We start from the raw sequence: 25,384 nt of genomic DNA, 5'->3' as shown, positions 1-25,384 counted from the left end.
GTAAGATTTACCTTCATGCATTGTAGCTACCCTTTCATCTATGCCAGATGTATAGGAGCTGTGGCCTCTCCACATTTGAAACTCCAGTGCCTAGGACAGTACTCGGCTAACAGCAGGTATTAACGAGGTGTGTTGATCGAATTAATGAAATGTTGCAAGGTCATTCTGGTTTAATCAACCCTTATGCACTTGGTCTTATCCTCTCCATTTGTAATCTTTTTTTTTTTTTTTTTTTTTTTTCTGGAGACAGAGTTTCACTCTTGTTACCCAGGCTAGAGTGCAATGGTGCGATCTCGGCTCACCGCAACCTCCGCCTCCTGGGTTCAGGCAATTCTCCTGCCTCAGCCTCCTGGGTAGCTGGGATTACAGGCACGCACCACCATGCCCAGCTAATTTTTTGTATTTTTAGTAGAGACGGGGTTTCACCATGTCGACCAGGATAGTCTCGATCTCTTAACCTCGTGATCCACCCGCCTCGGCCTCCCAAAGTGCTGGGATTATAGGCGTGAGCCACCGCGCCCGGCCCATTTGTAATCTTAAAACAAAAAACAAAAAACTTCAAAAGTAGTTTTTCTGATTTAAAATTTAATTATTCTATCAGTTCACAAATACTAATTAGGCACTTATATGCCAGGAACTGTGATTGGAGAAGACTGAATTTCGGGGACAGTAGCAGCAAGTGACGTCAGAGAAGAAATGGCAGAAAGAATAGAACTGTAGATCAGGATCACTTGGGGAGCTATGGGATGATTTTTAATAAAGGAGCAATATGATTTTACTGGTACTTTAAAAAATCCTTTTTTCTAAAGGCTATACTTTCAGGGATAATTTCTATAGTTTGTTACTAGAGAAGTTTCTCTGAATGTGTAGAGCACAAGAAACCATGAGAAGGAGGAGAAGATGCAGGATTCTCTCCTAAATGTGAAGCCAGCTCTTGGTGTTGCTTCAACTGCCATTTGCTATTAATGATAGTTCTTCTTTCCACTGGGAGAATGGAAAGGAGAGGATGCAGTCTTTGTGGTTCCCATTAATATATTTAAACAAATATATATATTTGTTTCCAGCTGCTGTACAGGGAATAGGCCATAGTGAAGGAATGGAAAGCAGAAAGACCAGTTAAGATATGCACTAGTTTTCTAGGAATTCTGTAACAAAGTACCACAGTCTGAGTGGCTTAAACAACAGAAATTTATTGTCACAAACTCCTGGAGGCTAGATGTCTGAGAATAAGGTGTTGGCAGAGTTGGTCGCTTCTGAGGGCTCTGAGGGAGATTCTGTTCTATGCCTCTTCCCTAGCTTTCCGGTGGTTTTCAGACAATTTTAGGCATTGATGCATCACTCTGATCTCTAATTACATCTTCTCATGGCATTCTCTCTGTGTGCTCCTCTGTCTCTGCACCGAAATTTTCCATTTTTATAAGGACACCAGTCATATTGGATTAGAGCCTGCCCTAATGACCTTATCTTAATTTTACTACATCTGCAAAGACACAATTTCTAAATAAGATCACCTTCTGAGATACTAGGGATTGGGGCTTCCATGTACCTTTTTGGAAGAATTCAATTCAGCCATACTAGTATACTATGAAAATAGTAAAATCTAAAGATGATAGATGGACTAGAGCATAAACACTGGAGACAAAGAGAAGTGGCCGGTATTTACATCATTTTGAAGGCTGAGCCAACAGTTTTTGCTGATTAATTGGGTGTGGAATATAAAGAATGGAGGGATTAAAAAAGACTTCAGGATTTGGGATCTAAATAATTGCTCTTTTCTGAAATTAAGAAGACTGAGAATAGTGTAGAGGAAAGTCAAAACTTTGTTTTTGAACATGTCAGTATGTTATCATTGAAATTTGTTAGATCTCTAGACAGATGTTGATAAAGTGTTTCGGTATACAAAATTTATAGCTGCAGAAGGTATAATCACCTTAGTTCAACCAATACTTATGATAGATTTAAAAAAAAAGTCATTTGGTTTCTTTGTTGTTGTTGTCGTTGTTTGTTTTTATTTTGAGACAGTCTCACTCTGTCGCTCAGTTTGGAGTGCGGTGGTGTCAGCTGGGTTCACTGTAACCTCTACCTCCTGGATTCAAGCGATTCTCCTGCCTCAGCCTACCAGGTAGCTGAGATTACAGATGTCCCCCACCATGCCCAGCTAATTTTTGTATTTTCAGTAGAGACAGTGTTTCACCATGTTGGCCAGGCTGATTTCAAACTCCTAGCCTCAGGTGATCTGCCCACCTCAGCCTTCCAAAGTGCTGGGATTACAGGCGTGAGCCACCGTGCCCTGCAGAAGTCGTATTTGTAAAAAGTGTTTATTTAAAAAAATAAAACAATACACCTTGCTCCAAGGCCACTGAAACATGCAGTGACAGCAATAGGAAAAAAAAAAAAATAGCTCTCTTGATTTCCAATCCAACACCTTTTCCATTATATTACAAAGCTTTCATCAGCCGTTTTTAGTTCCACATGCATTTAGTAAACAGTGGTTGATAGTCTAATGCAACAAAAATGCTAAAAATTAAAATTCTGGGCCCAGTAGTTGAGGGACAAAGGTTTCAGCTTAATATATGTTCCAATATACTATCACAAAATCTATCAATATGACTAGATGGTCAACAACATTGTAAGCTAGAATGATTTTGGAAATTGAACAGGTTTCTTTTTTCTCTTATCATATATTCAAAGCTCTAATGCAGAATCTGATGTTGAGACTATGCTACCTTGAAGCATAGAAACTGAATACCCCCAGAATTAGGCACTCGACTTCTCTCTGCCCACATATCAACTGGCAGCTGGTTCAGTCCCCTTTGGCTCTAAGAGAATGTTTTGTCCATTTGAAGATTTGGTTGAGATAAACTTTCTATGTTTGGCACTCTGACGAAATTTACACTTCAAGAGATTCTGAAAGATATGATAAGCGTGTTGGTCTTCTGTTAGCATTGAAAAAGGTTTGATTTTTTTTAAGTTAAAAGAAAAGCCCTTGTACTTTTTTTCTGGGTTATTTTCATTTTGCAATAAAATATTTGTCAAAAATAGCTACACAAAGAATAGTATTTATAATACATACAAACATTCTACACACTTTTAATCAAAATGTGACTACAGAAATATGGAATAATTCTTATTGGCCTCTTTAAGACTATTTTAGCTACTGTATATTGATATTTTATAATGAGTGCTGGGGCACTTTGTTTTAAAATTAATCAATGCAGCAGTTGATTAGCTGCAACTGTAAGAAATATTCAAGTAACTTCAAAAACAGAAACATGATCTATCCATCAGGAAGGTTATGCTACTAACCCACTGGAAGGTGGCTGGAGATAATGAAGGCTCCATTATGTGACCATAGAGAAGGGACAACTGAATAGCCTGAGCAAATGTCCAAAACAGAAAGGAAATAATAGGCGTGCCATGCTCTTATATATTGTAAATATCCATATGTGCTTAACATTCAGGGAGTAAAAACTCAGCCCAAACAGTTCTTACGTGTATTAAATGGGATTCTCTGTAATTTTTCAATTAAAAAAGTATACTGATAACCACAGGAGGGAAAAAAACAAGAAGAGAAAAAGTTAGTAGAGTCTCTTTATCCAGGGCTTTTGCCTTATTTTGTTTTAAACCTTACTCAATACTATTTTGGAGATCAATTGCACATCCAAGCCATAACAAATTGCACACCCAAGCATAGCAAATATTATGCACAAATGCTATATATTGATGGATATTTTATACTGAATTCTAGTTTAATAATAAAGGATAGTTTGTTCTTTACATTAAAATGAAGCAAAATAAATTTCATTAGAAAACCTCCAGAATTACTTGCTTGTGAACATATTCTTGTCTAGATACTTACTAAGAAAAAATATTTAAAACAGATAGAAATAATATCATCTCCATTGTGCACATGCACCCATTACTATGGCTAGCAAAGAAACAGAGATGAACACACTTGCAATTTTTATGTTGCACTGATAAATTCCATCAGCCAGGAATGAAAGCCACGTCTTTTGTGTTTAAAGAATAAAAGGCAGTGTTATATATTACAGCACCCGGAAGGCATTTGTGGCAGGTGCAGTAATTTAAGTCAACCTAAACACTCACTAAGGCAGCTAAGGTATAGGCCAGTTGGGTGAAAATACCAAACAAAATAGGTTTGAATCACTTTTCTTAACAATCTTGAAAAACAGAAAAGATTTCATATCTCTCAGGTGGCTTGGATATGACCCTAGTAGAAAGCAGGGATGGAATTCTCAAATTTCTTTCAGCCCTCCCCTTTAGTCTATGATTTAGAAATAAAATCAGAGGAGAAACTCAAGGAATAGAGACATACATATTTATCAACTGTAGTGCCCAGTAGAGGGCACTGGAAAGGCAGGACTGCAAGATAAGATTGGACTCCTATTTTTAAATGATAAGGGTAGATTGTTTAGAAAAGGAAACATGCAAAAATATTTTTTCTAAGCACAAATTCATCTACAGGGTCTGCCATTTATCCTTCAAATGCGATGTGAAATTGGCATTACTGCTGTTTTCAAATTTTGACTTTTTAAATTAAGATTGCATGTCATAATGTGTTCCCTCAATAGCCAGTAAAGGGAATCAAATTTTTATAACAGGATTGCAATATTTAGTTTACATTGGTTCTCATTGATAGGGAAGCAGATATTAGATGATTTCTGGCCTTCAATATTTTCTTCTAAATTTAAACATTAAAACCGTACCACCCAATTTTTGCTGCTTTTATTTTCTGAGTGATAATATTTATTGAACATTGTCAAGTACAGAACATTATTCAAATACTCTAGTCAAGATACATGCCCTAAATGTTTATGTTTTAAGATAAGATGGGTTCTGTATTATAAATAATTCCACTCACAACAAATATCGAAAAATGGCGGCTTATGACAACTTTTTATTTTTGTCCTCTAACTTTATAAACTTTAGGAAGGCATATAGAAAAAAAGATATGTTAGAAAAGTTGAGAAAATGTCCTAAATGCAATTGAATTTCAAAATATTACAAAGGGAAAGGTAACCATACAGGTTTGAGGGTATTTTAGAAAAATGGTAGCGATAGATAATCCAATAAAGGGCACATTCTATGATAATTCATGCTGTCCTAAACTTTTCCTGGGACAAAGCTTACAAGCTAATGGCAACCAACATTTACCTCGTGCTGCCCTTTCCTTTTCAATGAATAAGAGGATCAGACATACTTCCCCACATCCTTTGTAGATTCACTTGGTGTTACATCAAAGAGCACCCTGAAGACCAAAAAAAGTATATGTGGATGATGTTAATAAACACGACTTGCTGGACATTTTGAATTTCAATGTTCCTGCAGTTTTGCATTAGTCCCTATCAGGATTTAGTGGACATTTACATTTTTTTCTAATTTTATAGAATTCACAACATCTGCTACAGTTTGGGAAGGTAGAAAACAAAGAACAGGGGGCCTTTTTGGCTTCCACACACATCTCATTTGAAGAAGGGCTCAATCTCTTTATTTTTTAGTTTAATTTCATCCAATTCCATATGCTTGTGGAATGCATATTATAATAAGGCTGCATCTGTTGACCAGTTACAGCTGTGTCCATGATGGTACTTGCTAGTAATCAGTCCTCTCTCTGTGCTGTGTTGGTATGTCGCAGAAGGAAAACTGAGAGCCATAAGAGCTTTACCTTTGTCTGACTCGTGCTGTTCTGCAAAATGATTAGTCATCATCACAGCGGTGGCTTGGTTTTTCTATGTCTTATTTGGAAGCTGCCAAGATGTAGTCAGATGCAAACACCGTGATGATATGGACGCATTTAAACACAGGAGACAGGCAGCATGGCAGCAGCAATGGAACATTTTTATCTCAAGCCCTAGACAGCAAGGCAGCAGAACAGAGCAGTTTAACTCAGGGGGATAGCAATGAAAAGTATGGCAGTACATGAGAGCACACGCTGTAACAGGCTGACGGACAGCATTTGGCTTGTATCAGAAGACACACTCAAAAGCAATGCAAAGACAGAAAATAAGCTTCTAATTTCCTCTCTTGAAATTAGGTCCAGCTTCTGACTACTGTTCTGTGTTGGTTGGGGTTTTGAATACATAAAAGCAGACAGGCTTTAATTCATAACTGGTAATGAGTGTTTCTTTTTTTAAAACTTCTTCAGTGTGCATGCCTCTTTTAGTTCAGCTGGAAAAAATTATTTCTGTTTCTCAAATGACAAGTTTCATGACTCATATATAAACCTCCATTCATTTATTCCATTCATTGATTCATGAACTCCTACAAAAGTACCTACTATGGACAAGGCCCTCTTTCATTACTGGGGATATATCCCCAAGCAAAAGATAAGAGTTCCTGCCTTTCTGGAGCTTACAAATCAAAGTCTGGTGACAACAAATCTGCATAAAATATATAACGGACTAGATGGTACGCAAGCCATGCAGCCAAATAAAACAGGAAATAAAATAGGAAGAACCAAATTGAGTTTAGGAGAGAGTTTCACTTTTAAATAAAGTGATAATGGCAGATAAGCTTGTAGCAGGTAAGGGAACCAGGCTGTGTGGTTGTGAGACTGCGTGTGTAAGCGCATGCTGAAAAAGACCATGTTCCAGATGAAAGAGCCATAGGAAAGACACTGAGTTGCAATGAGCATATTTGCTGTGTTCTTAGGTTACTCCTAACCAATGACAAACTGGTATTTGCTCCATTTCCTGCTTTTCTTTCTCTCTCCTTTTATTAATTTCTTAATTTAACAAGCGTTTATTGAACATTTATTATGTGCACTGAAACAGTCACTGAAGCAATGAAACTGAATAAAATGCAACCTCTTAGAGGATTCACAGTTTAAAGGAATATCTGGATAAACACCTTGATTAGTTTGTTCTTGCTTAAAGCTTTCCTATAATTTGTTTCCTACCTTATTTTGAGATAATCACATATGTTCTTTCTGCCACTCGACATTCCCCAAAATACCTGAAATCTGGGAAAGACATTCTGGTCACTTAATTATTTTGACATGCTTAATTATTTGGAAGCCTCCTGACTATTATATGGAGGTTAGGTCAGACCAAGGTTGTTTGACAACATAAGAAAAGTCCAGAATTTTTTGTATAGGCCTCTAATTCCAGCTTCTGCTAAATTTGCTGAGCCACATGGGTCATTTTTCCATATTTTCTTTGAATTGAGCAACTTTACCTACGACTGAGACTCCCAGATCACTGGGGTACAGCTCAGTGGCCTTCACAGTCAGCCAGTGACACCTCAACCTTTCTCTAGTCCTCCTTTCCACCTCAAACCAGTGCTGGACCTCCTGTCCATGTCCTATGCCGCACAGGTCTTCATCCCCAACCTCTTGCCCCCTCATTCTGCCTCTCTGCTCCCAAGGCACTCAGGCCTTGTAGGCTAGTCTCTCTTTGTTGCTCCTCCCCTCTTCACCCTAGTTTTGCTTCCAGGAACTCGAATTCCTCTCACTACACTAAGCAGAGTGTTCAGCTCCTTCTGTTTGCTATTCCCAAACTCAGCTCCAAAGCCTTGTTTTGCATATCCAATAGCTATGTTGGTTCTCAGCTAAAATGAAAAGGCCTTCAATTACATTAATGATATAGAGATTTCCTTTGCAAGGCTCCCCTGAAAGAAAATTTCAATTTCAAATATAACATTTTTTTCTTTATAATAGAAAGTAACATTAATTCAGAGGTTGTTGTAGGATATCAGTATATTCCCTTCTCCCTGTGCATTTGCATTCTTAATCTTCCATCAACAAGTTCACAGCTGTTAACAACACGGGAAAGCCTTCTGAGTCAGCCTTCCCTACAGCCTTGGCACCCTTTGACATTCTCCTTGCAATACTTGCTGCAGTCCCCCGGGATGGTTATATTTCACACTCTGCTGGCATCATTGCGGCTCTGCAACTGCCTCAGTCATGATCCTCTGTATTTTCTTTGAATTGAGCAACTTTACGTACAACTGAGCCTCACAGATCACTGGGATATGGCTCAGTGGCCTTCATAGTCAGCCAGCGACATCTCAACGTTTCTCTGGGTCCTCCTTTCCACCTCAACTCTGTGCTGTATCTCCTGTCCACGTCCTATGCCACACATGCCTTCAGCTGTTGGTTTGCTCTTAAATGATCTGCTCCACCATTTCTGCAATGTTGCTTCAAGATAGAAATCTGGTGCTAGTGAAAAGAACAAGAACTTGGAAAACTGAACATGCTTTTCATACTTAGATAAATGTGCAACAAATCAGAATGAAAAAACAATAAAAGAAAGAAAGAAAAGAAGAAGTAAGAGCAGGAGGAGGAGGAGGAGGAAGAAAAAGAGGAATGAGCTTTCCTACTTCCTTATTGCTCTACATCTAGGGATGACTAAAAACTGCCGTCTACTTAAATTCAGGAGTCCTCCATCTAGGAGCATTGTGATTGGGCCAAGGTTGAAGGGACTGCATCTGAGAATTTGCTACAGAGAAAAGAAGAGAGGTTTTTCTCACAGGATTCTCACTGCATGAGGTATGAACTACAGTCACAAATCAGATACTGTATTTGCACAATCGGAACTTTAATGTATGAGGTCCAAACAGGTGCAGAAATGACACAGGAGTTAAGAAGAAATTACTTAAGCAGATAGTGAGGGTACAAGAGTCCTTGGTAAGGTTTTCTTTTTAATGAATAGCAGCCCCCAAAGCATTTTCTAACTAGGAGCCGGCTGCAGAATTGAGCTGCAGACACAGACAAGCAGGCTGGAAGCTTGCACGGGTGAATGCCGGCAGGACAAGGCCACCTCGGACTAGGCATGTTCAAAACGGTAGCTCCATCTTCCCTTCTCTTTGCCAGCCGCACGTCAGTAAGGAGCAGACAAGATGGTGCAGGTCAAGTGGAAAGGCCCATCTGCATAACAAGATTATAACAAGGGTGGGGTGGCCAGCCTTCCCTGTGTGTTAGGGCAATATCACACCTGATAGAATCAATCTGTGGGCCCTCGTAAATCAGACACCCACCACCTCCTTAATCTTGCCTATAAAATCCAGCAAACTTGTGGCCAGCCGGTCTTTTCCGTTTAGAAGCCCCTCTCTCTCAGTAGAGAGCGAGTTGTCCTCTTTTCTTTCTCTTCTGCCTATTAAGCCTCCACTCCTAAACTCTCTGTCTGTGTCCATGTCCTAAAGTTTCTTGGCATAAGATGATGAACCCCAGGTATTTACCCCAGATGATGACGCAGCTTCAGAAACATATTTGAGCTTCCACGTGCTCCTGTACCATCTTAAAAAGTGTTAAATAAATTTTCTTTACAAATCTTGTGTATTTTCTGAGTACAATTCAATGGTCAGCTCTCACGTGAGATTCAGTTCAAATCTCCCTCCTTTAAGCATCCCACACTGACCCCTCACCGTCACCATCACTGCTGCTGCAAGCACTCCCACTGCCTTCCAGATTTCTTCTGCAGGGTCCTAGACTGTCTCAGAGGTGAGAACAGGGAAGAGTTGTCACATTCAATGTCTGTTGAGTTTCCAAGGACTGATCACTGCTGTCCTCCTTCTTAAACCTGTGCTCCAAGGACGATGGCAAAGGGGAAAGAGAGGGGGTGAGGGAGCAGAACGTGCTCACAGACACGTCTCTCCTCCAGCATGCTTTCATCAGCAGATGTCTGTTGATGCCTGAGTAAATCTAGGCTGTTATGAGCCCTACCCTGAAAGAGCAGGGAAGTGGTGTCCTCAGCTCACCAAAGGTGATAGTTTCTCTTCTGGGGACCTGATCTCTTGCTCTGCTGCTTAATGTCAGGACACCTACTGTCTTCTGTCTTCCATCCCTCAAGTCAGAAGAACATTTTTCCCACTTCTTCCTCTCCTTTTTTGTTCTTTCTCTTCTTCCTCTTTTCCCTCTTCCTCCTTCCTTATTTATCTCCTCCAAGAATCATTTACACATAATAAAAGTGTTTTTACTCTTCCTACATTGGCGTGCTGCCCATGTTTTTTGCACACGATGCTAGCATAAGGGCACTTCATGAGCCCTCAGTGTTCAGATTATTTCTGGAATCTCCCCTAAATCTCATAGCCTTTCTGTCTTTGGGATTTGTCCTACTTCATACAGATGTACAAATTTGAGCAAAAATTTTCCAAATATCCCAGAACTTGGAACTGCTGTTCGAAACTTAGGTTATTATTATTATTTTTTTTAAAAAAAAAGCAAGTAGAGAATAACAGCAAATAGTAACTAGATAACTCCTTTTGAGTTTGATTAAGGATTGAAAAAAAAAGAAAAAAAAAAAGAAAAAAACTTGTCCCCTGCAAACATCACTCAAATTGTTTATTTACTTCTAAACCAGACTATATAATCTATAAGCAAACAATCAGAGTTGGAAGAGTGGAAGGGATCTATAGAATTGGAAACTCTCAGTCTGTTACAGAATACTGTGGCTTTTCCCTTTGCTCGTTGAGTAAGCAAGGATAGAGGCAAGTTTCTTTTCCCTCAGAGTCATTTGAAGAGTCTTTTGAGGGAATCATTCTAATAGACTGAAGGAGCTGGAAAAAAGGGGAGATGGACATTTCACTTTCTGGTTTAATGTCTCCTTAAGCAATAGAGCAATTAATCTGCCCCATACTTCAAATAGAAGGATGAAAACTTGAAGAAAGAAAGCAGGGGCAGGGAGCAGCATTAGGTTAGTGTGTACTCTCTCCACTTAATACGACAATGTTGATTGATTTGACTCTGAATCAGGTGGGCAGAGCAAATTTACCAGCCAGGATTCCTCCCAAATAGGATGAAAACTAAGCAAGAAAATAAAACAGCAGGGGATCATGAGTCATACCACTGATGTGGGGGCAGAAGTAGGTTTTACAGGTGTCAACTTAGAGGATTTTCTGCCTCCTACTCCTGGAAGGGAACTTCCAGCAGTGAGGACCAATAGAATAGTACTGATAGCAGTGGCAGAGGAGAGATACCCACATTTTTTTTTTTTTTTTTTTGCACTTGGCAATGAAAGTTATGTCAAGTTCTTTTTAAAGATATCTTCTTAATTCTGTGATTTCTTAATCAATTTGAAAAGGAGCAAACAACTCTTTTTTTTTTTTTTTTTTTCGTGACAGAGTCTCGCTCTGTCACCCAGGCGGGGGTGCAGTGGCATGATCTTGGCTCATTGCCACCTCTGCCTCCCGGGTTCAAACAATTCTCCTGCCTAGGCCTCCTCAGTAACTGGAACTACAGATGCATGCCGCCTCGCCTGGCTAATTTTTTGTATTTTTAGTAGAGATGGGGTTTCACTGTGTTAGCCAGGCTGGTCTCGATCTCTTGACCTTGTGATTTGCCCTCCTAGGCCTGCCAAAGTGCTGGTATTACAGGCGAGAGCTACTCTGCATGGCTGAGCAAAACAAACTCTTAAGAATGGGGTGATGAACTAAAGGTTTGACTAATGGAGAAATAGGAAACCAAATTACATTTGGAGAAATAAAGGAATATGATTCTAAATATAACCCCAACACATGTGAAATCTTTATACCTCTCAGTATGCATTCCAAAATAGATGACTCTGGATTCGATTATGTTATAACAAAGACCAGGAAGTATCATCTTTTGTGTGCTTTGTCCCTTTCTCCAGCAGAGATCGTAAGTTAATAGCTCTGTGGACTCTATTTAGCCTATAGATATTTGGTTTGGTTTCAGTTTACAAGCTAATCGAAATGTTTTATAAAATTAATTTTCAATAATACTTGGAGGAGAAGGGTATTTTTCTATCTGAACCTGTACCCTCACTGGAAGCTATCAGCAGGGCATTTACTTTGCATCATCACACACAGACTGCTGAATTTGCAGACTACACCTTATAGGAGCAAGTGAGGTTTAGGAAGGAAGAGAAATTTCAGAAGACAACCTCGTACCACATACATCTTCCCAGGTGTTGCCCTTATTACAAAATGAAGGCATCTGGGAAAAATGTGGGTGAGTAGAGAAAAATCCCAAAACTGCTATATGCTTCATTAAAAAAAAAAAAAAAAAAAAAAGAAGCAGCAGCTAGGAAAGAAATACAGAGAACTGGTTCTATTCTGCCTTGAGCTGTGTGACTCTTCAGAAGTAATGGGTCAAAAGAACACTGAAGTATAAAGATTGGTTCTAGAGTCCTAATGAAACTTCAAAAGGATGTCATGCATTCAGCCATACAGAGAAGCATCTTTTAGGAGCTAGCAAGTCAGTATACTCAGCCCACTTAACTTTTTCCTCTATGTCTCTGGCTTCTGTTTCCACACCATGGCTGTCACATCAAAGCCAGTTACTGGAAGGGAGGGGCCCCTTTCCACTATCCTACCACTGAGAGGAGAGGAATCCATAGTCCTACTGACAAGGAGATTTATGCCCTGGTTCCCTTGGGGGATTGGAAGAGTCTGAATTAATTTTTCTAAAGGCATATTAATAAACATGGTAATTAGGTTCTCTGCAGTACTGATACAATATTCAACTTTTGTAAATTTGGAACAATTTACCAACTTGCAGACACTCTAGTGAATTGTAAAAAAAAAAAAAAAAAAGAGAGAGAGCAAAATAATCCCTATATTTCATTAGGCAATCTTGGTGGCTTAAATGTAATTGAATACCTCAGTGACATTTATTATTGAAGATAGGTTGAATGTTTCTAGAAGTTTGAGGCATGTGTATAAATATAACAAGACAAAATGATATTTTCATTTTATTATCTTATTGTTTATTATTTAATTAATCTCAAATTATGTGTTGGTTAATGATATAAAGGATACAATGATATTCTTTATCTTCGTGTTCTAGCCCAGATTATATCACCTAAACTTTAAGGCAATTTAAGATTATTTTGCTTTTCTGAAAGTAAAGATATTCACTGGTTTTGTTCTTAGAAACAAATTGTGCTCACATTTTATCCTTTCACAAAAGATCAGAGTTTTCTAGGAGATATCTAATAATCCTAGGCATATAGAGCATTGACATTAAGAAACACAATATGAAGCAATTCTTTCTGTAAAAATTATCTTATTGTTTTATTTAAATATCCCCAAAATGCATAAGAGAGCTGAAACTTCACATACTAGTTTCCCACTAGCAAAACAAACAGAATGAAAATTAGCATGAGGTCATTGATCAAAATCTAATTCAAAGTTCTATATCTTGCTTAGCATGTGTTTAGTGCCTAAGAAAAAATAACCCGCTAGGGTATAGCAGAAACACTATCTGATTCTGTCTCTCACGTTAGCATCAAAACAGTTAATTTGTTAAAGTTGTCTATTACGCAAATAAAGTCATGGCATAAATAATGCATTGCATGATTTACCCCATGGACAATATTCAATTGTTAATAATATAAGCATAAATATTGTTATATTATTGTCAGAACTACAGTCAATTTTACCTACATTTCAAAATAGACTTACATTCATAGAATTTTTCAAGTATTCCTTTATGATCTACCTACTCCCCTAAACCTATCGAGAAGTTTTTGCTGCAGGCAGATTCATGAAACTAACATGTGGTATTTAGCCTGTGGAATCCTCGACTAGAAGAGTTAAGTTCCAGAAATTGACAATATGGCACCATGCACTGGAATTATATGATTCTCTGGCTAAGAGTGATAGTGAGGGACTAATTTAATGCTTTTTGGTACAGGATAGGAGGGGTGGTACACCCAGTAAAGGAATTCCTCTCAAGGAGAGCTGGGCCTTGAAGTCAAGAGTGCCAGGCAAGAAAAAAATCTGTAAAAAGAGGCCTCACAATCCTGGGATGATGTAGTATCAGTAGGAAAATTGCAAGATAGCAGCCTTCAGATCTGATCTTCCTACAAATTGCTATAAAGAAATGCTCTTTTTTTTCCCTTCACTTAAAATAAGATAGTGATGGTACATCTGGGTAGAAGCCCATTGTTAATTTATCTGTATATTCCACTTTCAGAAAAAGTAAGAACTGGGTCCCTGTCAAAACATCAAGAATGTCTATGTTTAAAATCCAAATAAGTATTTAAGAGACTATAGTATAAATCAGTGTCCTCAGTTTAAATACAATTTTTTTTTTTTTTTTGCATGTGACCAGGAGCTTTACTGGAAATGCTAAGACATTCTTTCTCCTATGGGAAAACACAATTAGATATTGTATTCTACTTGTGTCTGATCTTTGAGAGCAATGTCACAATGACGACTGAAGAAAAATAACTAGGCTTAGTAACAGAAGTTAGTAACAGGAATATTTGGAGTTTGGAGACATTGTAAAGACTACTGTAGAGTTGTATATTTCTCTCCCAAAAGTGGATAACTCTAAATTTTAATAGGTTGCACATATGTTGACTGGAAGTATCTTCCAAATTTTTCTGGATTGTGTCAGTCCTCTGATTTAGAACTAAAGTCTTCATATAGGAAACCAATATACATCATTGGAAATTTTAACATGATTATGGTAAAATCTCCATATTAGTTCTGAGATTGTGGAGGATCTGACACAACTCCACTTGCAAGCTAACAAGTTACCTATTTTTTTTTTTTTTTTAATATGCATGTACTGATAGAAGAACACAAAACCCTAGGCCAGAGACACAGATGGTTTGTTAATCAAAGCAAAAGCAGTAGTCAGAGTAATATCTTAGCATCTTATTTCTACACCCCAGTCCCCTTAGGGCAACATTATGAGTGCAAGATGTTTACCTTGGCATGCAGCAGGGTTGCATTACAGGAGAGGAACCCCCAAATTACGAAACTTCAAGCTTTTATGGGCTTTTAGCAATCTGCTTACTCTCTTCTCTAGAGGGGGAGCAATTACTCATTAACCTGGAAAGTAAGAAAATGTTTCCAGGGAGGGGGAAGAGACTTCAGTAGATTCATAAAAATAAACACTCATACTTCACTATCCTGAAATGTCTCTTTTTAGGAAGACACTTTCTATAGCTCCCAAAAATATGTTTGCTATTCAAAGATGCCCATTACTTAGAAGGCCTGGACAAACAGGAACACGGGAAATCCATGAATAATTGTATCCCTACACTCCCATTGAGAAACTTTAGGGTCAGGTAGTGACCTGAGCTTTCATATACTTGATCATATGAGGAAATTTTACTGACAAGTTATCATTGTCACAGAGGACTTCTTTATAACTTCCCTTTTCAAGTGGATGTGATGGATTCTTTATAGTCAAGGTTGTCAAATTCCTGTCTATAACATGCTAAGTAAAAACTGTTAACTCAGAGAATTAAAGCTGCTTTGCACTCATCTCAGTGGACAGCTGCCTTGAATTGCTGTTTATTCTCACCATCCTTCTCTACATGCAGACAACACCACTTTTGTTTTTCTAACTCACAGGTTTCTAGTTCTGAGGTATAATTTACACACACTGAAATGCACAGATCTTAAGTTTATACTTCCTTGAGTTTTGACAAATGCATATAGCTGTGTGTAACAAGTTGTAGAACATTTCCATTATCATAGAAAGTTCCCACATGCCCTTCTTCAGTCAAATCCTGCCCCTACCAGAGGCAATGAATATTCTATGATAAGCAACTTCCCTAAATCTTCACTGTCATATCTGAAGGTTACCTTCACCTACCTGAAAATATCATTCTCAAATGAAAACGATGTTTTCTCCCTTACTCCACATATGTCAAAGCCTGAAGCAGGATAAATGCCTCACTTCATTAAATGGCTCTACGAACTACTTAGTTTCTCAGGTGTATCACAAAGAACTCAGCCTTGATTCTTCCCATTTTCTTTCCATTCCATATCTAATTTACCATCTCTTCTACTGTAGTAATGTTAGACTCAACTTGCATCATCCCATTTATCACCTGGATTTTTTCAGCATTCTCATAAGAGGTGTCTCATTTTCTTCTCTTGCCTTTAGAGTCCACATTTTGTATCAGCATAAATTAGACTGTGCCTTCCCCCAGCTTAAGACTCTTTTTATTGTTTACCATTGCAATCAGAATGAAATCCAAATTCCTTCTTAGGGTCTCTAAGACTGTAAATATTATGGCTCCTGCCCATTTTTCTGATTTCATTAATTTCACGTTCTGATCTGTGGCAACGTGGATAAGCCCAGAGGACATTATGCTAAATGAAATGAGCTAGGAACAAAAAGATAAATATTGCATTTTCTCCGTCGTGTGGAAGATACAAAAAGGTGATTTGACAGAAGTAAATAGTAGAACAAAGCTTACTAGAGGCTGGGGGTTGGGAGAGGATAGGAAAATATTGGTTGATGGTTATAAAAGTACAGCTAGATAGGAGGAATGCTTTCTATTGTTACATAGCACTGTAGGTTGACTATGGTTAGTAATAATTTATTGTATATCTCAAAATATATAATAAATAAGGATTTTGAATGTTCCCAACATGAAAAATATAATAAGTATTTGAGGTAATGTATATGCTAAGTGCTTTGATTTCATCATTACACAGCATATACATGAAGATATCACTTTGTACCCCCAAAATATGTAATTAATGTGTCAATTGAAATATAATAATAATAATAATTGAAACTTAATTTGAATTGACAGCTCCTGGATTTGAAAGAAAACATAATCTGCATATTCACTGCCACCTGTTGGCTCTCTTGCACTATAGTAGTGGAGCATCTGGAGCCTCAATAATAAAGATACCAAATGAAGGAAAGGGAAAAGGAGGGCTATTAAGGGATTGTCTTTCAATTAGTAGCATCGAAATTGGAAGAGCTGGCAGGAGCTAACCTATGTTTCCTTGAATATTTCCCTGAATGAGTTAGGAAATGAAGGTGTAGTCACTCCTGTGGTCTAAATTTTCAAAAGTTGATAGCTAAGTTGAAATGGAAGCATGGCACTTCTAAATGTTCAGGTGAGCAGGACAGCCAGCATACTCTCTTTGGGGAATTGTCAATACCACATTGTACCACATTGTTAAACAGAAAATAAAAGTATATACATATATTTCTGTGCCTAGAAAATAAATGACAATGTCACAACAGCTGGTGAGAATGACAGTATGGGGTCTAGATACAGATAAGTTTAAGAAAGTAGATGAGGTCTCTCATCCACCAGTGTCCAGCTGTTTATACATACATTCTCCATGATATGAGAGCCAACCAAGTAAGAAGACAAACTAAAGCTTGATGATGAGCCTTTGAAATGGAGCCCACAGGGCTTCCAAGGGGGGCTGAGTTATGCACCTAATTGACTGATTATTGATTTGAGTTTTGTTTGCTTAAAAAAAACTCCATTAATTTGTCCTCCAATTGCTGGTCTAAATTCTAAGAGTTAATATTAAAACAATTCTAAAAATAAAGGTATATTTTAAGAACATCCAAGTCGGTGGCTGCTAAAATATTAAGCCTCTGAAACCCAACTATTGCCACTAGTGCTAATGCCTAACTGATATGGTTTGGCTGTGTCCCCACCTAAATCTCATCTTGAATTGTAGTTTCCATGATCCCCAAGTGTCATGGGAGGGACTCAGTGGGAGGTAATTTAATCACGGGAGTGGGTACCCCCACGCTTTCTTGTTCTCGTGATAGTGAGAGAATTGTCACAAGATCTGATTGCTTCAAAGCAGCGTTTTTCTGATGGTTTGCTGGGCACTTCTCCTTGTTTCTACCATATTACAAAGGATGTATTTGCTTCCCTTTCTGCCATGATTATAAGTTTCCTGAAGCTTCCCTAGCCATGCTGATCTGTGAGTCAATTAAACCTCTTTCCTTCATGAATTACCCAGTCTCAGGTATGTCTTTATTAGTAAAGTGAAAATAGATGAATACACTAACTATTAATCACAAGGTAGTTGCCAGGAATTTGCACAGTTATCTCAGTCTACACGTATTTAATTCAACCCTCAGAATAATGTGATGAGGTAAATCCGTTTAAAATATATTGCCATCATTTTATGCATGATGCAACTGACGTACAGGTAAAATAACTACATTTCCAAAGTTTACTCAGCTAGTGAGTAATGGACACAAGACTAAAACTCTTTGTTGACTTCTAAGTATTATATAATGCTTCTCCAGAACAAATCAATCTGCTGTCCTTGTATCATATATATTTGTAAAGAGGTTTGCAAAGTAGCCCCTTAAAATCATTTTCTCTCTAACTGCCATGTTACCTGCTTGCTAATTCATGAATTCATTTATTTTTAATTTTTTCTTCATTAAATAATCTGTTTATGTTATTGTGTTTTCAAATAGACTGCTTTTGAATTTGTTAATCAATTTCACAATTTATTTTTCAATTAATCCTTTTCATGTCTTTATTCATAATGATCTTATATTCGTTATTGTTTTCTAAGTTTTTCAAATGGTTTGATGCTAAGAAATCTGTGTTTCATGTTAAGAATATTTTCCTGAGTGCTTTTTGTAAAGCATTCCATAGGTTTTGATATACTAGGTTCTTGTTTTCATCGTGTTATAAATAGCTTGTAAATGCAACTTTGATTCCTTCTTTGCCCCTAACATTATTTTAAGGGTTGTTTTAAAATTTTCTATCAGTTTTGATTTTTAGAATAACTTTTTATAACAAATCAGTCTTATTAGGTATATTCAGGAGAATCTGTATATTCTTATGCATTTGAATTCACTAGTCTTTCAAAGCCTGATAGTGATATGTTAAATCTATATCTGTTTTCACTTAATAGATCTTACAGGCATAAGAATTTATATAAGAATATATATATATATATATATATGCACACACACGCATATATATATACACATATATATGCATGTATGTAATTTGATATCCTTAAAATATGACCCATTAAATTCATGCTTTCCTGTTTGATAGAGGATCTAGCTATTTACCATTTATTGATATTTTATCTGCTGATGACATTCCTTGTCCACATAGGCTATCAATGAAGAGAGGCTGCAGAAATCCACCAAATATAGATTATATATTTGGAATATGGAAGGAGCATTCAGAAAAAAAAGGGGGGGTGTTCCTTGGCCAACATCTTGACCACAAACATGGAAAAACAAAATAAAATAATTTTAAGGGTAAAAGATTACTGCAGCCTTTGGAGACCCAGTGAGAGTTTCTTGGTCTAACCTTCAAGATAAAGGGGCAAAAGGATTATGTTCTCTCCAAGCCCCTGAGGGAGACTTTCGGCTACTGGAGTTTCTGAGCCAAGAAACTCGGTAAGTTTAATTACAGAATGCAGATGGATTCTGGATCATATAATAAAGCAGCATCATGCAGAACTCTACATCATATGGAAACCAGAAATTTAGAACCATGAAACAAAGAGGAGATGTTCCATGTTAGAAAAAGAAAAAACAAAACTAAGCCATGAAAATTCAAGAATGTACTTCTCAGAGTCTATTACATTTTGAGTGAATAGTATTGATTAGAAAAGGAGATCAGTGAGGAAATCAAGAAAGCATTGAAAAAAATAGGTAAAATAGAATGATTTAAACTTAAGATTCTGAAGAAATGTTATCAGTCAGCAAGACCCTTTGAAAAACAAGACAGAATGAAAATGAAGAAATGCAAAGTGTGTGAGCCAATCATGCAGGGCAACTGAGCTAAGTAGCCCGTCATTTTTTCAGAAAGAGCCACACTGAGCTAGCGCCACACCAGTGTGGCCTGAAAAGAGAGTTCCTTCTTCCTTCTGATTGTATTGGAATAAGAAAGCCACAGGAAAACAACAGTAATTAGAGAGACAGGTTCTGGTGACCTGGTTTGCTTCTTCTACTTTGGAGAGAAATTTAGGGAAGGGATTCAGACAGCAAAAGGTGAAGTCAAGAGGAAACAAAAGAATTACTAATCAAAGTGCTAACTTAAGTCTGTGCAGTTAAGGTAATTTGTGCACATAGAACACTTGCCTTTCACTCAGACTTTGAATAGCATTAGTGAGGATAATAATCTGGCAGTTGCAGCCTAAATTTTTTTCTCTACTTTTTCAATTCATTGATATCATTGACTGGAATGTTCTTTCAACTGTGACATGACTGATCCTTGATATTTGGCTTTGAGTTGGAGTAATTTCAACAGTGATTTCCCTACTTTCCAGGCAGGTATAGGAAGAATGGGCCTTCTCAGATTTAGTGAGAGGGTTACATGTGGTCAATATTATCTACAACTCAGTCTTTTATTATTGATCATCACTTTCCAATGACTAAGTCAATTTCAGTGCTAATTTTTCAGATCTCTCTCCATGACACTGCAGATAGGAGGATAAATGGAAAAGCCAACTTTGTGCCTATTGGCTCAGATACGTAGCCACAATTCATAACTTGGTGTACAAATTCATAAAAATATATTGTTGAAGATACTCCTTCTAGTCTTAATCCTGAGTAATTCATCATCATCATCACAGCTGGAACTTACTGAGCTGTGAGATCGAGACTGTTCTATACACTTTCCTATGTTTTAATTTATGAAATCTTACCATAACTTGATGCTGTAAGATCTGAATCACTATAGAGGTGCCAGAGGTGGCTTTAAGCTCAACAGTGATAGGACCTGAGGGATGTGGATCACAGTGAATGGACCTGTGTGTAGAGTTTTCATATTGAGAGGAATGCTGTCTTAATCAGTGAGGTCCCCTCAGCTCAGTTTCTTGAAGTCTTTAGGTTTGAGAAGTTTGAAACTTCTCCTCAGCACATACTCTATCCTTCCTGGAGATTTCCCTGACGTTCTTCAACTGATTTCTTAAAATCCTTTTGATCTTTTAACCAACCGCTAATTTAGTTCAATTTTAAGCGTGCAGAAATGTAAACACATTTTTTAAATACCATGGTGAAAGATATTTTCACTGAAAAATTAGAATTTCATACCTATTAGTTTTAAAATATAACAACGATAAGTTTCATGTATTTTTATTTGTATTCTTGACACACTTTCACATCTATTATCTCACCTCATTCTCATCACCATTCTGAGATGAGGCAGGTCAGAGATAGTTAATCTTATTTTGGTGATGGGTAAATAGCCTGGAAAATAAAATATTAGGGAGACATGATAGCTGTTTTCAGCTATGTCAAGGGTTGTCATAGAAAAGAAGAATTAGATAATTTTGTTCAGATCCAAAGTGTAGACCTGGAACTAGTGGGAGGAGTTGCAGGGAAGCAAATTTAGCCTCATAGAGAAAAGAGTTACAGCAATTTTAAATATAGAATGGGCTGCCTTGATAGGCAGTGCATTTCCCAGAACTAAATGCTTTCCAGTAGTTGGATGGGAAATGTCACCAGGGGTGGCAAAATCAGGGGAGAAAGACTTTATCTGAAGTGTTCCTAAATATGTGTATATAATCTATAAATTAGAAGCATAAATAAATGTAGTGACTTTTAAAAATAATCATGTACCAAGCATTAGTCACTCTTCTCTGCCACAGCCCAGAGCCTAATTCCATCAGTAATCTGTAATCTATTAAATCCTTTTGATAATAACAAAAACTTGGGCCAAGGTCCAAATGCTGATGTAGTTCTCCCCTCTGAGAAATATTAAACCACAGGATGTTGAATTTTTCTTCATTTTTATCCATACCAAGCCAAAAGATTTAGTTGAGCTTTAATTTCTATAGATTGTATTATGGAACAATGACTGTCTTATGCTTTCATGTTATATGCATGGAAATATTACAATTGGAATGTGCCTTTTCCAAATACATGGACATTCTCTGGCCTTGCTTCAGTCCCTTCCCTTTTCCACTTGCTTCTCTCTCATTGGATGAAAAATCAGTTACACAAATGCACTACTTCCCAAAATACAAGAAGAAAAGATTGGTTCAGAATATGGATTTATTGTCGAAAATCTTACACTCTTCACATCCATAGCAACACTCACTAGGTGTCATGATGGCACAAAAGGAAGGAATTGTATATAAATGCCCTAAGACAGACTGCAGAAAGTGCCTTGTTACCATGATAGGGAGTAGAGATTTAATCAAAGTGATAATGTATGAGACCTCTATCCCTGGGATTTACTTCAGTTATTAAAGCAAAATAAATGTTATAAACCGTAAAGGTTACGTTTACAGTAGGAATGTGAGGGAAGACTACATGCATATGCAGGGCCAGAAACTCCTATGAGATATTACAGCAATGAACTAAAAAAAAAATGGCCATCAATGCTAGAATCCTGCTCTCCATATATTATAATCACAAAGTTACCTTATATAGCAATAGTAATTTTGAAAGCAGAATTAGGAAATGAATAAATTGTTATTAATTGCACAGAAAAGTTTTACAGAGTGTACCTGCTATGGTCTATTTATGTCCCCCTAAAATTTATATGTTGTTGAAATTCTCACCCCCAAGATCAGGGAATTAGGAGGTATGGGCTTTGGAGGTGATTAGGTAATGGGGACAGAGTTTTTGTGAATGGGATTTATGCCTTTATACAAGGGGCCTAGAAAGGACACCTCACTCCTCCTACCTGTGAGGTTAGACTGAGAAAACAGCTGTTTGTCAAGAAGTAGATTCTCATAGACACTGGATCTGCCTGCACCTTGACCTTAGATTTCCTACCCTGCAGAATTATGAGAAATATATTTCTGTTTAAATGCTACCCAGTCCATGGTATTTTGTCACAGCAGCCTGAAAAACTAACACAGTGCCCACATTAGGCTCTTTCATGAATCTGTAAAAAGAAAAACACTGGGATAAGTAAATGCAACATGACCATTCTCTCTAAAATTTGGGAGCACATTGAAGCACTATTTCCAGTCTAGGTATGTTTAAATATTGAACTTAATTTTATTTTATGTGGACTGGAATGATGAAAAAATTACGTGCCAAAGTATAGTCCAAATTTTTAAAAGGGAAATGGGCCATTAAACAAAAATTGAAAGAAAACACACACACATACACGTGCGCACGCACACACACACACACACACACACACATTGTAAATATCCATTTCCATAAATTCGTATTGACTCCTAAAAGTTTACATTTCTACCGAAAAGATGTCGAGTTAATTTTTTTCATATATGAACCCTGGAACCCAATATTTTCCCAATTTTTCTTATAAAATGTGAAAAAATCCTGAGCTATGCTGGATAATTATTTTATTCTGATTATTTTCAATCAAATTAGAATTCCTTTAACATTTTGTTAATAGTATTATTTTTTGTATTATAGATTCCATTTTTTTCTCTGCAGCACTTAGTACTAGGTTCAATTCCAGAAGGGATTTTATACCCCTTCTTACTGGAAATGCAAAATAAAATTATATTCTTTGATGATTATATTATTATTTTACTATATTAATCATCAAATCATAAAAAACATAGTATCCAAAAAATGGCATTTATTACACATTAGAAATCATGTGCAATCGAATTTGTGATTAGCAAATTTAATTTTAGCATGCCAAAATTACCTTTTTATTTCTGAAAGAAATATTTAAAATTCCTTTTAGATAACCTTATGATTTTTCTGCACTCTAAACTATTACTCTTCGCCCATTCTACACTGAGCTTAAGCTGAAAAGACGAACACTTATGGGGTGAGATGTAATTGATACTCAGTTCTGGAGACAATGACCTTTCCCTTCACTCTAGACGTCTCTTATGATTTGAAAGTGTCCCCCAAAAGTCATGTGTTGGAAATTAATAAGCAAAGCAACAGTGTTGGGAGGTGGGCCCTATTGAGAGGTGTTTAGGCCATGAGGGCTCTGCCCTCACAACTAGATTAACGCCAACTATAAAAGAGCTTGAGGCTACCAGTTTTATCTCTTGCTCTCTCTCATCCTCTTTTCCCTTCTATCATGGGATGACACAGGAAGAAGTTCCTCACCAGACATGGCCTCTCAATTTTGGACTTCCAGGCCTCCAGAACTATGATCCAAATAAAATTCTGTTGTTCATAAATTACCCAGTCTGTGATGTTCTGTTACAGCATCACTAAGTGTTCTAACACAGAGGAGAAGTTATTTAACTTTCATAATTTAATTTTAGGTTGTAGATATGTATTACACAGAAGAAAATTATGATTACTTTTAACTGTCCTTTGTATAACATCTAACTAAATCGTGTTACTATAATTTGTTTAGTTCACTTATCAATACCTGGCATATTGTCATATAAGAGGCCTTGAAAAAGATGCTTTCTCACTGCAAAATTGGAATTCAAGTAGACTTACTACAAATGCATTTTAAAAAGAGTGAAAACAATCTTTTACTAACCACAAATGTCAAACCAATATTCTTAATATGGTCATCGTCATCATCATCATTAAGAAGTACTTATCAAACATCCATTTGCTCTTAATCCAATCTGCTATAATGGCTGGATCCCATGGATTCCATCTGATGTAATTGCTGGTGGACACCTTCCCAATTAGATGATTTCCTGCAGGGCAGCTGCAGGAAATAAACAATGAAATATAAAGCTGTAGTGTATTAGTTCCTTCTTTACCATTGCAGCTAAATATTTTCCAGTTCTTTCTCTCCAGGATAATAGAAAGACATGAGATTCTATTATTTCCTCATGATTTCAAAACTAAACTGGTGAACTCATATTTTTACTTTTCCAATTAAGAATTGGCTCTTTACCTAAAATAGATACGCAACAAATGTCCTTATTTGTCAGTAGTGGTTGCCCATAATTTATTCTCCTTAGCAATGAATTGGCAGAATATTAAAATAATTTATGTATACAATGTGCTTAGCTCAATGACTGGCAGAAAGTAGAAAATCCAGAAATGGCAATCATTGTATCACATTTGATTTGAAATGAAAAGACTCTTTGCCTTCATGTACATCAACAGCTCTGGGTACATCCCCATATTTTCCACTCTAGCCCTTGGAATTCTCTTCATTTTATGCTATCATTAAAGAAACTTTAAAAAAAGATATCTCACATATGTATTTGTAGATCTTTTTGGGTAACAGTTTCTGACAAATTCTTTATTTAAAAATTAAAAATGGTAAACTAATATTTTCTTGTACATTTATATTCATTTGATTATATAAATAATTTTATATTTTTGATGTTTTGAATTGTGCTTTAAAATTATACCTTGACATTAAACTATTTATTATGAATATTATGTGCTTTTATAAGATTGAAAATGGTGCAGTCTAATAATGCATTTGACTACCTAGAGAATTTAAAAAACACAATATTTTCATTTTGCTTCTATCTTTTTATCTGATATGTTAGTGTCATAAGTAAAACAAATGCATTTTTGTTGACTTACGATAGAAGTCTTAAAAACATATCCTATGTATGATACTCTAATGACATGCAAAGCAACAACAGAAGATATTTATAAGTTCTCAATGCTCTCAAAAAACAATGTTAAAAATTATCCTTTACCTGAAAAACCTTCTGAACAACAGTACTCCCTATTGTTTCTCCACGATTATTTTTCACACAGCAGCCAGAGTAATGCTTTTAGATTTATGCTAGGACCATATATATATATATATATATTTTTTTTTTCTGTTCTAAACTTTCCAGTAGCTTCCCTTATTAGAATAAA

The 25,384-nt window shown here is 36.7% G+C and overlaps 1 non-coding gene across 1 annotated transcript; it reads left to right on the top strand.

Moving 5' to 3' along the window:
• Positions 1-806: 806 nt before the first annotated feature.
• LOC116549861 lies at positions 807-1,022 on the top strand. Its single transcript, XR_004268127.1, has one exon. It is a non-coding gene; the product is annotated as a small nucleolar RNA U3 (small nucleolar RNA).
• The last annotated feature ends 24,362 nt before the right edge of the window (positions 1,023-25,384 follow it).

This window comes from Sapajus apella, unplaced genomic scaffold, assembly GCF_009761245.1.
Source record: "Sapajus apella isolate SASKATOON/1434 unplaced genomic scaffold, GSC_monkey_1.0 scaffold6, whole genome shotgun sequence".
Lineage (NCBI taxonomy): Eukaryota > Metazoa > Chordata > Mammalia > Primates > Cebidae > Sapajus > Sapajus apella.
This window is presented reverse-complemented; position numbering and strand designations above follow the sequence as displayed.